This window comes from Dermacentor albipictus, chromosome 2, assembly GCF_038994185.2.
Source record: "Dermacentor albipictus isolate Rhodes 1998 colony chromosome 2, USDA_Dalb.pri_finalv2, whole genome shotgun sequence".
Taxonomy (NCBI): domain Eukaryota; kingdom Metazoa; phylum Arthropoda; class Arachnida; order Ixodida; family Ixodidae; genus Dermacentor; species Dermacentor albipictus.
In genome coordinates this window covers 168,632,604-168,645,669 of record NC_091822.1, presented here as the reverse complement: position 1 = coordinate 168,645,669, position 13,066 = coordinate 168,632,604, and the positions used below count along the sequence as shown (strand labels likewise).

The following is a 13,066-nucleotide window of genomic DNA, read 5'->3' as shown; positions in this document are numbered from 1 at the left end:
TGCACAAACTACCTCCTGTTGGACGAATAATCACTTACCCAGCAAGTCACTGGCCCATCTCCGAGTATGTTCGTAAGCTTGAAAATTAGTTTCGCATGAGAGACGCGGTCAAAAGCTTTTGATAAATCCAGAAAGAGCATATCAATTTGAGACTAGTTGTTGAGGTCTTGCGCAAGGTGATGAGTGATTTCTAATTGGTTGAGTAACAGTGGATAAACCACTAGGGAAGCCATGCTGGTTTGGATGAAGGATATGATTAGTTGCTACAGATTCTGTAATGAACTTCAATATAATATGTTTAAGCATTCTACAAGTCAAAAATATAGGCCAGTAGTTTGCTGGCGATGAAATTGTTCCTTATTTATGAACTGGAACAATTTTAGCAATTTTCCACTGTGCTGGGGGGCTGCTTTCACGTATTTATTTTGAATATATCAGATGCCAATACTTGCTGATAGGTTCTGCATACCGTTTTAAGAATTCGTGTGAAATTCTATCAGGGCCGCTGCATTTTTGTACGTTGATATTGAATAACATAGAAATATAGCAGTTTCGAAAATAATTGGAGAGCCAGCTGGTTTTCTCTGTTGATTACCAAAGGTAAAAATGGGTATGGGTAGTATGGGTAGGGGTATGGGTATGGAACATCTACATAATGAGTAAACACCAACTGCAAGAAGTTATTAGAAGCATCTGCTGTGTGTTTATTTCCCACGGGGGACGTTACGCGGGTGCTGTTTTCAGAGTGAATGTAACGACAACGTTTCTTAGTTAGTAAGTGAATGTTTACAAGTTTATACGGTCGATAAAACAACTATCCTTGCTTCGTATAACTATCTACTAATTTGTTACCGCAATCGGTGCTCTGCCTTCCGGGCAAAACAGCGACTTTTTTTTAATTCAATGTTTTGTACTACTACTACTACTACTACTACTACTACTACTACTACTACTACTACTACTACTACCGCCTTAGTCTGGTGGTCTAAGCCAGGAACAACACCTTTCCCGAGGCTGTCGCTGTGCTATCTAACCAAGACGCCAGCAGATCGCAGGGCGAGGGCGAATTAATTGACAACTTGAACCATAGGGACCGTGAATATGGTATCAGATCCCGAACTCAGAGACAGCGCTACCAGGCAGCTTTTAATTCCAACTTGCTCTTGTTTCTTAGTGGAACGGTCCCACCCACTCTGGAGGATCGGCCATGAATCAGGTGATGATCGAAAAGACTGCTGTGATTTCTTTTTAAGGTCTTCTTTCATTAAAACTGCACGGGACTTCTCGAGACCTCTTCCTCTTCGGTAGGAGGACTGCCTTACTATGGCGAATGAGTTGTGCAGAAATTCGCAAGATGGAGAGGAATTCATGAATCCGCAAGCCTTCGTAGCTTCGATCGTGCACTATGCCATTGGGTGGACGACAATTTTCTCCTTTCAGCTGCTTGGCGTATTCGCAGCTATGGATAAATATGCCATAAACGTCGACGGGAAAGAGGAAGAAGCTGCGCGTTCCACGTCAGCCCCCGTGCCGCCATTGGATTGGAACGATAAGGATATAACGGCGTGAGCTCCCTTTAACTCTGCAAGCCGAATCCGCTTCTCCGACAAGTATAGTCGAGCATGCAAGCGGGCCACGAAGGCAAGAAGACGGGCAAGTCCCAGCCGAGGAAAAGTCGCTCGCCCAAGGCCCGGACGCGGGAAGGTTCTCTCGCGGAGCAGCTGCCGGGATACCTTCCCAAGGGCCGCGTATCGCCCACGAGCTATGTTCCTCCGACGCCGCGCTCCGCCGGACAAGCAACGGAGGAAAGCGACTCGCCGCCGCGCAGCGACTTTCGCACGGATTCGCCGAGGAAGCTCAGGGATGTACCGAGCTATTGCGGATCGCCCAGTGGCTTGGCTTCACCCAGCGGCGGTAACAAGGGACACGCGTCGCTCGACGGGCGGCTACGGTCACCGAAGCACTCGGCTGAAGAGGCCGCCAGAATGTCGCCCGGCCAGTCGCAGGTGGGGTCGCTGAGAGATTCGCCCGTGTTGTCGCCTCTGGAATGCGCCTCACTGGCCACAGAGGGGTCCCAGTCTCCCAGGTTGGAGCAAACTCTTGCGGCCAGTGGTCGCGGCACGCCAAGCAGTCGCGCTTCTTCCAGAAGGCGCGGCGTATCTGCCGGTCGCGTGAGTTGGGAGCAAGAGCGCCCGGGACACCGCGCGGGGGTGACCGCTTGCGACGAGGGCCGAGCGAGGGCGCCCTCATTCTATCGGTGGCTCGTCAGCCGCCTGCCGTGGAGGTCTCGACGCAGGGGCATGGCCCAGGAGCGCGGTCGGGATGCCGACGCCGAGTCGCCCGCACCCAGGTCACGCACCAGCGAGAGCAGCAATGCGCGAGCGTCCTCGAAGGTCACGAGCAGCGTGTCCGGCCCGGACGCGCCGGTCATGACCCGGTCTTCGCTGCGGGCCGACTTCTGTACCGCGCTGCTTGCGGTCGCGGTGGTGGTCTTGGCGACCTCCTTAATATGGGTGTTATTCGCGGGTGGTGGCGACCGGCACACTGCTGCAGCGACGGCTCAGCGCTGCGTCACAGAGACCTGCGTCAAGTACGAGAAGCTGCTGTCTCTGACTATGGACGAGGACGCACGACCGTGCGACGACTTTTACCAGTACGTGTGCGGATCGTCGATACGCATGGGTAAACAGCCGATCTGCGAGCAAAACTGGGCCAGGTTCCTGAACGACGTCGCCAGACGCGTCACGGCGTTCGGCGCGAGTATCGGGGCACACGATTCGGCAGGTGTGTTTGCGAACAACGGGCCCCGTGTGGAGAACAAGGCTCTGACCAGCATCCAAGCCTGCCTATCCCCCTTGGAGCGCGACAACGTGCAAGAAGTGAAAGACGTTTTGGCGGCTGCGGGCCTCCCGTGGCCCGATCGCATCGCTCGACCGGACGTCCTAGATTCCATGTTTTTCATGTCGCAGCGCGTGCACCAGGCAGTATTCGTAGACATTATAGTCAGCGCGGTGGACAACGAGTGGAGCCTGGAGTTCATAAGCGACGACCAGTTCAAAAGCATGTACCAGAGAATAGGCGAGCACATGACCACCGTGCATATAAGAAGCCACTTTCGCGCTACGTACGAAAGCTTCGCCTCCAAGCGCGAAAAGGTGGACCACGAGCAGCGCCAGGAGCGGCTCTACAAGACGTTTTTGGCGATGAAGAATTCGCTGGACGATTTGATGCAAGTGCAGGATGCCAACAAGCCGAGCGGGCCAGACCCAGCGGCCTTCCTGTCAATGACGCCGCCAGTGTCGGAATCGCGTTGGGAAGCCACTTTGTCGCGCTACCTGAACGCATCGCTGCGCTCTTTCAGCGTCATCATCGTCGAGAGCGTTGCCCAGTTCAGGGCGCTGTTCGCTCTATGGCGGCAGCATGGAGAGGAGGACATGGCCGACTTCTTGGGCTGGTTTGCTGTTCAAGTCCTGGTGCCGTACACAAACCGACGCCTCCTGGACAGCTACTATCAGTCGGAATCGGTGGCTGGCGAGGAAAAGCGCAAGGACTGCGTCACCTTCGCCTACCTGGCGTACGCTTTCGCCTTGGACAACTTCCTGGTGCACGACGTCGCTTCAGCTGTACAATTCGCGAAAGACCTTGTGGACCCTCTAGCGGGGTCTTTCCGCAGGCTGCTGAGCTGGAACGGCTCTTCTCTGGTGGGCGACCCGTTTCCGCCGCCCAACGGAACCCGCCTTCCAGCGGCGTTCGACATCATGAACGCGTCTCGCGAGGCCGCCGTGCTTCACCTGTACGACGACTTTCCCGATGTCCATCCGGAGCAGCCACTTCGGAACGCGATAGCGGTTGCGCGCTACATGCAGGGCCGGCAGAATTTCACCACCACCTACAAGGCCGCCGACGGCGACATGTTCGACGGTTTCCATCTCAATCCCCAGCTGCTCAGCTATCCATGGTACGCGAGAGACGCCCGGCCGGGCGTCCTGCTGGGAGGACTGGGCAGCCGACTTGCGGGCGCGTTGTACCTGGACTTCGTCGGACGGCGTCCGAACCCAGACGCCGTGTTACGGGAGAACTGGCGCTGCCTCGGCTCGGAGAACGCCGACGAGTACGGCTACACCGACCTGGTGGCGGCGACCGCTGCCGTCGCCGTCGTCTGGGAGGTCTTCCGGGACGTCAACGAGTCGCGGCGCGGCCCGTTGCAAGTGGCGTCCTCGCTCGAAGTGCCGGCCCCTCACTCGGACGCCACGCTGCTGTTCGCCTTCTACTGCTGGCTGACGTGCGGCGACCAGTGGGGTCGAGCCATGTGCAACGTGCCGCTAAAGCACAGCTCCCACTTTGCCAGCGCTTTCGGGTGCGCGCCAGGGGCGCCCATGAACCCGATTAACAAATGTCGCATGATTGTCTGACGATTATGTCGTGCTGGCCGCGGGGATATTTCGCAACTGCGCCTGCCACTCTTGCGAAGCACACCACCGTGAAAAAGAAGAAAAAGTAATGACAATGGCACCTGTAGAAAGCTTTACTCAAGATTCCTTTTTATTGCGTTCGCTTTTCCTACCTAATGTCGTTAAAGTGTGCACTAATTTCAAGTACCGTTTCATGCCCTTTCATGGGACTGTATGTCGCCACGTTTTTACTGCGTTATGTAATCAATGCAGCAAGCGCTCTTTGTTTCGTGAATTACTGCGCAGTCATTATCTGCAGAAAGTGCACTACATGGACAGAGGTTCCTGTTGAGAAGTGTGGTTATGAGGCATTTTATTTATTTTTTAAGGAAGTCTTGTTCTGATATTGTGCTATAGCAAACTACGCGTATTTTAAACCCGGAAATTCTTTATTTTGGGCAATTTCTTGACGACGCACAGGATTGAAGCAATTCATGTACGCGCTTATCAGCAAATATGCGACATGCACGATGTACTTCAACGCAAAGTGGCACTCATCTTTACAATCGCGTCGCTCTCGCATAATAAGGTTGCTGCACCGAAGAAAGCAGAAACAAAAACTAGGATCTGCAAAAAATTGCTACTTCATTTCTTTACGCTAACTTAGTTTATCAAAATTCTTGATATTTTCATTACACTTCTAAAATACAGTTCTGTAGTCCCACGCTCCACTATTTAAATCTAGTTTCGCTTCACATCTAAGCATACGGAAAACCGCCTGCTTCTTTGCCAATCCGCCATAGTGGGTATGCGCCACTGTCTGGGATACAAGACAAGACAAGGCTGCGCTACCTGCATATATGAGCTCCGGTTACCGCATGGAAGTAAATCCGTGCACGACGTGTTCATCGTGCACGAATCCACGATCGCATACAGGCTTAAGCACTTGCAGCTACCGTAGACACCAGCGTTCTCTCTAGCAATTTTTGCAGGACACTGAGTTTTAGCATCTGCAGAAAAGAGGACGAAGAGAGAGAGAGAGAGAGGGATAAAGGCGCGGTGAGTTCCTACCTTGTTCCGCAATAGGTTTTGAAATAACGTTTCACTTTACAGTTTTTCGCATTAAACCAACTGAGGCTCGATGAATTCGCTCGTACTGACCTCGCGTTCAAGTCGACAGTTGTTGCGGAGTCAAGGAGCGGGCATACAAAGACACACAATCGATACGCAGCAATCTTTCTCGCAGTCCACGGACACGGAGCATGACGCCCTGTACTTCGGCTTGCCAGTGGCAGTGGGCGCCTCGGTGAACACCATCATGCCGGTCTCGCTGCCGCTGGTCATGCTCCACGACATTGCGCCGGTCACGCGTAAGCAGCTGGTGAGCTTCGCACATTTGGTGCCATTGCGGGGCCCGTCACAGTTCTCGAGTACACTTTTTTTTCTCGGCACTGCGAATATGGGGAGGATCGCGCGAGCATTGCGTTTATTTCAGAAAAGCGAGACGGAATGGTGCGCGCCTGTTGAGAACGAGAGGCACCGCCAACTAACGAACAACGCAACTGTCTCGATCGAGTAAACATGGCCTCTGAGATTCGCGCGCGCCGGTAACGCGCGAATCTCAGAGGCAAAAGATCAAGGCACGCCAGCTTAGTGGCGTTCTGCGCAGCTGCGCCCGAGGTCGCGGTTTCGATTCACGGCCCCGGCGACCGCAGTACGACGGAGGCGAAATGTAAAAATGGTCATGGACTTAGATTTATGTAAGAATCCCAATTTCTTTTGTTAAGCAGCGTACCACATTTTGTACCACATTTGCCGTGGTCGTCAACGAAGGCTCGCGCTGTGTCAGTGTGACGTCATCTAAATAGGCCGACGCGCGGCGTCCGGCACTGAAACAGATTGGCTGCTGGGATTGGTCGCGCACCGGTTGATGTAGACTGCGAGTCCACATATACCTACGCCCATGGGACGAGTAGCCGCGTTCCAGCTTAAGTTTGTTCAGTTACTTATTACTAACGGAGAGCGTACAATACTATTAATGCAGTCGGAGGTCACAAAGCTGAAGAGCTGTCAGAGGGACCTCCTCCCTCAACGTGAGTGAGCGGAAGCAAACCTTAAAGCACAGCTAGTGGTCGGATATCTAAGCTTACTATGCTGTACATATGCGTTATGTAATATCTGCACAAAAGGCAGCAAACGCAAATAAAATATTAAAACGCGAGCTAGAATTCGTAAGTTGTTACCGTATAGTTATGTAGTTCTCCCGCACGATCGTCCTTGCAGATCCTGACAGGAGCCTTCGTGAAGACCGTGGTGGTGGCCATCATTCTTCTCTCGATGAACACCACGGGAGAATACGTTTTACACAGCAACAAGCAATTCAACAACACCGAGAGTCTGCAGACATTCCTGCTGCGCTAAACCCACTCTAGAGAGGCCGCGGGGACTGCGACATTCTTTTCTTGATTTCTTTCTCATTTTTTTTTCACAGTAAAGCGCAGGCTGACATATAGTGAATAAAACGCCTTATTCGACGGCTAAAGCATGTTGACAGGTAAAACAATACGTTGTGCGCTTGAGCATTCCTCTCACATGTAGACATTCATTTACGACGGTCAGGCAGACAGAACTCTGAACAAGTTTCCAAGGGACCATGAAAACTATCTGAAAGGTTTCATATGGCTCACACATCGTGACAGATTGCCGGGACTGTGCATGCAAATAATAGTTGCAATCATGCAACTATGATTAGTATGCAATCAAAGAGAGATGTCATGCGCCAAGATAATCATCATCAGCAGCAGCAACAGTAGCAGCAGCAGCAGCAGTAGCAGCGGCAGCAGCAGCAGCAAGCAAGCAAGCAAGCAAGCAAGCAAGCAGCGGCGGCGGCACCACCACCGCCGCCTATCTTGTATTCACTGCAGGACAGAGGCCTCTCCCTCCTGCGATCTCCAGTTATCCCTCTCCTGCTCCAACCAATTCCAGCTAGCGCCCGCGAATTTCCTAATTTCGTCGCCCCACCTAGACTTCGGCTATCCTTGACTGCGCTTCCCTTCTCTTGGCACCCCATTGTGTGACCATGATAATGACCAAGCGGTTATCTAACCTACGCATTACATGATCTGAGCAGCTCTATTTTTTTAATCTTAATGTCGGTTAGAATATCGGCTATACCCGTTTGCTCTTCGATACAAACCGCTCTCTTCCTGTCTCTTAACGTTATGCCTAGCATCCTTCGTTCCATCGCTCTTTGCGTGGTCCTTAGCTTGTACTCAAGCTTCTTTGTCAGTCTGCAAGTTTCTGCTCCATATGTCAGCACCGGCAAAATGCCCTGATTGTATACCTTTCTTTTCAATGATAATGGTAAGCTTCCAGTCAGGAGCTGAGAATGTCTCCTGTGTGCGCTCCAACCCATTTTTATTCTTCTGTAATTTTCCTTCTCATGATCAGGGTTCCCTGTGAGTAACTGACCTAGGTAAACGTACTCCATCACAGACTCTAGAGGCAGACTGGCGATTATGGAAGCTTACATTATGAACCATAATGGTGATAAATGGATAAGCCAAGCTTCGATAACAAAATTACATAGTTATGCAACACTTTCCAAACACAGATGGCAGTTGTGAATGATGACCTGCTGTGAAGTGATGTGGCATATGTGTAAATCGCAGACATGTGCTTGTATAATTGGTGTTTTCTCAATAAAGAATAACTCGTTAGACAGTGTCCGTATTGTCTGCTCTTACCTTCCCTCTGCTTTGGGGCTGTTTGGTTTGCACTTTGATAGGAAAATGTAGACGAATAACCTACATTGGCTCCAGGCTAAGGCTCCCCTTCCTTGTCCACAGTTGACTGCGGTGCTTCAACCAGTTTTAACGCGATAGCGTTGAGGAGCTCGTGTCGCAGAAAAGCCGGTGTCGTCGGCGTCTGGGTCGGCGTCCGCGGCGTTGGCCGTGAGCGATAAATCACGGCAGGCACTTCATAAATAAAAAGCAACTTCCAAGATGGGCTGGGTGGGAATCGAACCAGGGTCTCCGGAGTGTGAGACGGAGACGCTACCACTCAGCCACGAGTTCGATGCTTGAAAGCGGTACAAACGCGCTTCTAGTGAACGCGGTGTTGCCTTAAAAACGTGCCGTAGAAAGTTATACTGCGGTGTATATCGGTAATTATGAGCATGTAACTTACAGAAGTCGCATTTACACGAGTAGCGAAGTACGCTTCCGCTACATTTGTTCTGCGCTTACCGCACACGCAGAGCCATCTTGCGGCAAACACAGAAGACCCCCACCTCTCAATGTACGGCGTTGCCCCGCCAGGTGGCGTGCCATGCGCGCATTGGGGCTGTGCGCGGCCCCGACTTTCTCTCCCCTGACGACGCTTCGCCGTGCTCCCACGCGGGTGCAGAATCAAGCGCCGTTCCTTTCTTTAGATTACTATCTATCTATCTCTCTGCCCGTGCCGATCACGACGTTTGACTGGCGTAGATCGTTTCCCCCTCCGAGACACCGAGTTCTTTGGTTCGTTCCGTTTGCTCAGGTGCACGTTTCGTTGCCGCGCCGAACGCTGCGTTGCTCGACGCTCTCCGTGTGATAGGTGGGCGCAAAGTCGGATGCGGGGCGCCTCGTAAGTGATCCCTGCGCCGTAGCGCATTGTCTTACGCCCCTTAGCGGGTCGATGGGAACGCTGTCGCGTTCCAATCTTGATAGCGAAGCTTAAGCGTTCTCCAATTTTTTTCCATTGGACACCCCCACATCTGTTCCCAAAACATCAAAAGAAAGCAATGCAACTACATGACAGGGAAAGCGTCTTGTGCATAAAATAGCTCAGAAAGGGTTCTTATTGTAAAATTCGTGCTACTTTCAGGCGGACTATAATTCTCCCTTTCGTGAAGCATCTTCAACCTTTCCACACAACTCATTTGCTTATTGAATCTTCTTGCACTTCAGAGTTGTCGGTTAATTAGCTCTCGCTCTACTTGCTGAAGCTTCTTGGTTAGCATTACTGGCACGATGACTGCTATAGTTAAGGCAGCAGCACTCCATTCGGTCTCCACACCAGCATGAATTTATCTTGAACTGGGAAGCCTTCTGAGAGGAGCCCGTTTGGGTTTCCCTTGTAGCATCAAGATAGTACTTTCAAGTGAATGACAATTATTCACTTTCACGAAACTTAGTTTGTTTCGCACATTTCTACAGCACTTATTTGCTCATTCAATGTTACTCAACTTCGACAGGCTTGCACTTTCACCTTTAAAGTAAGATACCCACAAGCACTACCACTTCCTCACATCAATGAACTCAACCTCGCATCAATGGTAGTGAATCTCAGCGAAAGAAACGAAGGGAAAGCATCCTGACTGGCAGCCATCGACTCACCTTGCAGTAAAGACCATCTACAAGCACCATTGTTTAAAGCTCTGTGGACAACTCTAACTGAACTCTAGGTGCCAGCATCACGGGCTGTTACAAGGAGGCTTTAGCTCGGGGCCAACTATCATTACCCAATTCGGATAAATGTGAATCGCAAAAATGTTCTTATTAGACACAGCATCGATTTGAATGGAATTTGTTGCAAATAAGAGAAAAAGCTAAACTTCATCCACTGCAGGAAGCAGAATTTTAATTTTGTACGTCTTAGTTCATACAAGAATTGCCAAAACTAGGTAAAAGGTGGCGCGTGCCTTAACACCCTCTCGGACCTCGACACACGGCGAGGAGAGCGAGAGAGAGGGAGGGACAGTCCGAGCGTGCGCCGACGGATGAGTCACTGTGGCCGCGGCCGAAAACGCGAGAAATGACTAGAAGATTCCCAGGCTCTGTTCATGCTATGGGAGCACGACTCCATCAGAAAGTTCCAGAAACGCCGGCGTAGGTAATAAAAGCGCCGTACTGGAATCCAAGGGAATCGGAGAGATCTGAAGAAGAGGGGATTCCCCGGCAAGCGGGCCGAAGAGTTTCTCGTGCGTCTTCATTTCCGGAAGAAGTTCCTTCTTCAAAATTTGTCTCGAGCTAGTCCGAGGACGTATGGCTCAAGACCATCACCGGTGAATACAATGGGAGTGTATAACTCACTCTCGTTGCAACAAAGAAACAACGAGCAAACAAAAGCACAACGTGTCCCAACTGCGTAAGCTACCACTTGGTCTACGACGGATGCCTTTACTTTCCTCATCCACAGAATCTTCGAACGAATTATTCTGTTCTTCTCAATCGCCTATTCTGGATATACAATCTGGTCTAGATTCACACACATACAGTAAGTGGAACGTATTGTATTTTCTGCGTATGCGACAAGTTTGCTTTCCCGCAAAGTTAAAAAGAATTGTTGTAAAGCACGCTTTAGAGGCTTGAAAAAAAACGTGCAATGCGAGAAAGGCAGCATATTCTTGACCTAGACGTGCAGTGCCTTTGTCTTGCGTGTTTCTCCGTGTTTTGCTGTTTCCTCAGCACCGAAGTCTTAATGGACTTCAACAAGCTCTCCCAATCCAAGCTCTAACCTTAATATAACATATGGAGGACATATTCCGTTCATGTCGGCTACATGTTTCAGCAGTGTGACTGTGCCGTTACCCTGGTATTTTCCTCTACTTTACTTTGCCCAATTCGATTTTTACAGCGAAGCTGTATATGCCAATGCGAAATGCTCGCGGTCTGACTACAGAAACCCCCTTAAGCTCATACACCCCCTAAACGTGGCCTACGACGACAAATGAACTTCTACGCTGAAATGACGAGTGGCAACGAAGCCAGCTCTGCAAGACGACGATGCTCGAGCCATTTCTGATGATGATAGTTTTTGCACAACAGAGCCAGCTGTGGAAAAAGAGGACGAACGCGCAAGCAGTGGCGCTAGCATGTTTGCGCAGTTGGCGCGGAGAATTTTTACAGCGAAGCTGCATTGACCCTTTTCGTGGTGATCCCGTGGGCGCTGCCATGTTTGATCACGTGGTGACGCATCCATTGCTTGCCTCAGCTGCCCCCGTGTTTACAATGAATTTGTATGACGCCGGTGCTGCTAGCAAACCTCTGTTTCGTAGACGGTGATCGGGTGGACGAAACAAAGCTTTGACCACAACTTCAGAGAACATGTAAAAGCACTTTCGAAGCCAATTAAGCTATGTGCAAACGGCGCGAGCAGCGTATATTGTGCTTGTATGTATTCCAAGTTATCCAAAGTTTCCGCTCATGGATTAAATCAGGATTAGTGCGTTTTGCTCTTCGTTCTTTATTTGAACATACGTTAAAGCAGCGGATTGTCACATTCTTTTACTTCCTCACTGCGGTCGCTATCCGATTATTTTCTGCCCAATCGTTCGCGGGTGTGCTCAGTTCCGATAGATTTGTGCTTGCTGCACGCAAGGCCTGAAACGTAGCTGTTTTGTACCCTGTAATACCCCGTAGGAAAGATGTATTATCGCTAGTAACTCGCTTACTCTTGTTAGAGTGTACATTCTAGGTTACTCTACTCTTGTGGACCGTCACGAAACAGTCAGCTTTGACCGTTCCTGCGCTATCGATGTAGTCCGGCATTTATTGTGCGTATACGGCGCGCCTATGTTCGAGTGTGCACCCATTCGCTCATTGACACGTTGGCGATAGAGTGGGTGTAATTAAGTTTCCGTACAAGCTGGGGTAGATGTGTGTTGATACTGTGCGCGAAACGTATTATGAGAGGAAGCAGCGCTATTCCTTTGTGATTGTCTAACGAGCGGTACCCACTCTTGCCAACGTACCGGGTCTAAAGCACCTTTTTGAAGGTTAGCGATACAACGCTGGCGGGTGAGCAAATTTCTGTATGCTCGAGGAAAGTCTTATATCTCGAAGTGCCGGTAATGACGAGTCCTAAACAACGACGCTCGGAAACACTTGGGATGTTGGCATTGTTAATAAAATGAGAATAATCTAATTTTCTTTTTTTCCTTGTAGCAGACACTGAAACCATCTTTTTTTTTTCCAAATTGATTGGCATCTGCCAATCCTAGCACCACTGCCCAACTTTATTTAATGCGTTATTGAGTTTAATTTGGTCATCAATGTTCTGGATTTCTTGATAAAGCGCACAGTCATCCGAAAACAGTCGGATTTTAGCGTTAACTTCTCTCGCAATATCATTTATGAAGAGCAAAAAAAGGACGGGAGCCAGAACAGCGCCATGAGGTACACCGGAGACAACTGGAACAGGATCAAGAAAATGGTCTCCAAGATGCACAAACTACCTCCTGTTGGACAAATAATCACTTACCCAGCAAGTCACCAGCCCATCTCCGAGTATGTTCGTAAGCTTGAAAATTAATTTCGCATGAGAGACGCGGTCAAAGGCTTTTGATAAATCCAGAAAGAGCATATCAATTTGAGACTGGTTGTTAAGGTCTTGTGCAAGGTGATGAGTGATTTCTATTATTTGAGTAACAGTGGATAAACCACTAGGCAAGCCGTGCTGGTTTGGATGAAGGATATGATTAGTTTCTACAAATTCTGTAATGAACTTCAAGATAATATGTTTAAGCATTCTACAAGTCAAAAATATAGGCCAGTATTTGCTGGCGATGAAACTGTTCCTTATTTATGAACTGGAACAACTTTAGCAATTTTCCACTGTGCTGGGGGGCTGCTTTCACGTATTTATTTTGAATATATCAGGTGCCAATACTTGCTGATAGGTTCTGCATACCG

General features: G+C 49.9%; 1 protein-coding gene and 1 long non-coding RNA gene across 2 annotated transcripts in view; one reads left to right on the top strand and one right to left on the bottom strand.

Moving 5' to 3' along the window:
* LOC135900901 (uncharacterized) overlaps positions 1–13,066 on the bottom strand; it is a 435,375-nt gene that overhangs the window by 87,850 nt on the left and 334,459 nt on the right. The window lies entirely within an intron of this gene.
* Positions 5,638–6,954, top strand: LOC135910617 (uncharacterized). Its single transcript, XR_010567101.2, has 2 exons — positions 5,638–5,772; positions 6,675–6,954. It is a non-coding gene; the product is annotated as an uncharacterized lncRNA (long non-coding RNA).